This window comes from Gastrolobium bilobum, unplaced genomic scaffold (assembly GCF_033153095.1).
Source record: "Gastrolobium bilobum isolate Gb01-03AN ecotype WA unplaced genomic scaffold, APGP_CSIRO_Gbil_v1 utg688, whole genome shotgun sequence".
Lineage (NCBI taxonomy): Eukaryota > Viridiplantae > Streptophyta > Magnoliopsida > Fabales > Fabaceae > Gastrolobium > Gastrolobium bilobum.
The window spans coordinates 1-3,598 of NW_026897255.1; positions in this window are offsets into that span (position 1 = coordinate 1).

Below are 3,598 nucleotides of genomic sequence, written 5' to 3' on the forward strand. Positions count from 1 at the left end.
CTCCTAAAATAGCGCATAAGTATAAGTAGGGTAACCAAGTAGAGATTAATTTGTAAGTAGACCGTAGACAAAGAAAAAGAGAAACTCATGACTAGAGGAATAGATAAGTTAGGGGAATGAACGAAATTAATTCCCCTTAGTAAATTTTAAGTTAACCACGCTTAAGTACATGGATTCCGCGCATTGAATGTCAAGCAATGTTACACCTTTGATGGCCTCATTAAGGGTGTTACATTTTTATGGTATCAGAGCAAATTTCTGATCTTTAGGATGAGAATTACACTCTAACTCCCTTATTTTTCCTGTAACATATGTGCAGCATTATGCCTCCACGCAAGGTACCTACTCGCAGTAACCCGCAAGGACCCGAGGACATACAAGGCCAGATTAACACCTTACGGGACACCATTTCCCAGATGCAGACTAATGCAGGGGAAATGTTCCAAAATATTCTGAATGAAATCAGGCGCCACCCTCACAACGCGACCAATAATAATAACGTCGCAAGTGGCTCAGGCACTGGAGGAACAGGTAGTGGCGGACCCCAACCGCAGCCAGAACATGGAGCGGCTGGCCGAAATAATCAAGATCTGCTGCTGACATTTAGGAAGCACAAGCCGCCCTCCTTTCAGGGAGGACACGATCCAATAGTAGCTGTGCAGTGGCTACAGGCCATGGACAAAATATTCAGAGTGGTTCAATGCAACGATGATCAAAAGGTGCTGTTCTCAGTGTATATGTTGGAAGGAGACGCCCATCATTGGTGGGCTAATGCGTCCCAACCCTTGGTGATGCAAAATGTGGCAATTTCGTGGGCCATGTTCGAAGAAATGTTCTTGGAGAAGTATTTCCCGATGTCAATCCGGGATAGCAAGCAAGGCGAGTTTGATCGACTCGTGCAAGGAACCATGACGGTGGATCAGTATCTTGCTAAATTCAACGAACTACTCCGACTGGCAACTTACCGAGGAACTATGCCCATGCCAGACTTCCTGGCAGCAAAATTTCAAAGGGGTTTATCCGCTAGGATTGCGGAACTAGTAGCTGGCAACGACCCCTGTGACCTAGCCACCCTGGTGAACAGATGTAGAAAGGTGGAAGCAATAGGATTGCAAGCAAGGAAGCCTGCGGAAACCAGCGAAATTGGAACCAAAGCTCTGATGGCTAAGAATGGACAATGGAGAGGAAAACGTGAAGGCAGACCGTGGCAGCCCAGGCGTGATGGTAACAAGTTCAAGAGGCCCGGGAATCCTCGAGGAAATGGCAACAGGGCTCCTAATTGCCCCAAATGTAAGAAGGCCCATTTTGGCAACTGTTTGAATGGGTCGACACAATGTTACAAGTGCGGCCAAGAAGGACACTTCATCAAAGATTGTCCACAATGGGGAGAACAACAGACAGCCGCTGAGGCGCCAAGAGTGGGCAAAGTGTACACGCTGGATCAACATGTGGCGGACCAGGCGGCCGAACTAGTTAAAGGTACGATCAATATATGTGATGAAGAACTATCTGTTTTATTTGACTCTGGTGCGACCAATTCCTTCATTGCTGATTATGTGGCAAAAGCCTTTAACCTAACTATGAGCCCAATGCAATCCCCTATGCAAGTCACCTCTGCGACGGGGGAAGTGACAGTGTCTCACTTCACATGTAGAGGTGTAGAATTCAGATACAAAGGAAAGAAGTACAACCAAGACTTCATAATCCTCCCCTTAGCCAAACTGAACCTGATTTTGGGAATGGATTGGCTGGCCAAACAACACGTAGTAATTGATTGTAACAGCCGAAGTATAATAGTCGGCGGGGATATGATGGGGACCCCACTCCCCAATACTCCACCGGTCGAATCGGGAGATTGCACTCTCATGCTAATAGCCGGTCTAGTAGGTGCGAGCGAGATCTCGTTGATGAACATTCCCGTGGTCAAAGAATTCGAGGATGTATTTCCTGACGACATTACCACCTTTCCCCCTGAAAGGGAAGTGGAGTTTTCTATTGAACTTATTCCTGGGACTGGACCAATCTCAATTGCACCCTACCGTATGTCTCCCCTTGAATTGGTAGAATTGAAGAAGCAATTAGAAGACCTGCTAGGGAAGAATTTCATCCGACCCAGTGTATCCCCGTGGGGAGCACCAGTTCTATTCGTAAGGAAGAAGGACGGATCAATGAGACTTTGCACAGACTATCGGCAACTCAACAAAGTGACTGTCAAGAACAAATACCCATTGCCTCGTATCGAGGACTTAATTGATCAGTTAAGAGGTGCAAAGGTGTTTTCGAAGATTGATCTTCGATCAGGATATCATCAGATCCGGATCAAACCGGAGGACATCCCGAAGACAGCTTTCAGATCAAGATACGGGCACTATGAGTACTTGGTCATTCCCTTTGGATTGACTAATGCCCCGGCAGTATTCATGAGCTACATGAACCAGATCTTCCAACCTTACTTGGATCGATTCGTGGTCGTATTCATCGATGACATACTGATATACTCGAAGAGCAAAGAGGAGCATGAAGAACACTTGAGAATTGTGCTACAGGTATTGCGGGAGAAACAACTGTATGCGAAACCATCAAAGTGTGAATTCTGGTTGCCAGAGATTCAGTTTCTTGGACATGTAATTTCAGAGAAAGGAGTAGCAGTGGATCCCAGCAAGATTGAAGCAGTAGTAGATTGGGAACGACCAAAGACTGTCACAGAGATAAGGAGCTTCCTTGGACTAGCAGGATACTATCGGAGATTCATTGAAGGATTCTCGAAGCGGGTATTGCCACTTACCCGATTGACAAGAAAGCAGGCCCCTTTTGTGTGGACCGAGGAATGTGAAGCTTGTTTCCAAGAGTTGAAGAGAATGTTGACTACAGCTTCAGTACTGACACTGCCAGACCCGGAGGAACCATTTGAGGTATACTGTGATGCCTCCAAGATAGGCTTGGGATGTGTACTGATGCAGCATGGCAGACCAGTAGCATATGCATCCCGACAGTTGAAGCCGCATGAAGAAAACTACCCCACTCACGATCTAGAACTAGCAGCGATCGTGTTTGCCCTGAAGATATGGCGTCATCACCTGTACGGTGCAACCACAACAGTTTATAGCGATCACAAGAGCCTCAAGTATTTGTTTGATCAAAAAGAACTGAACATGAGACAGCGTCGTTGGATGGAGTTCATAAAGGACTACAACTTTGAATTGCAATACCATCCCGGCAAGGCGAACGTAGTTGCAGATGCCTTGAGCAGAAAAACCAGAATGGTCACAAGCATGATGATAGCCGAGCATCAACTGATAGAGGACTTCCGAAACTTAGGCCTAGCAGTGATGAATAGCGAATGCGAGGCCGAATATTGGGCGGTGCAGATCACCGACGAACTACTAGAAAAGATCAAACAGGCTCAGCAAGCCGTCGACTGTTTAAAGAGGCTAAGGAATCAATCTGGTGTGAGCCTGAACCAGCAAGGTATAATTACCTTCCAAGGGAGAATAGTTGTCCCTACGAAGCTCTTGAGAGAGGAAGTCATGGAGCTAGCACATAAGAGCCAATACTCAATACACCCAGGAGCCACCAAGATGTACGCAGACTTGAAAAA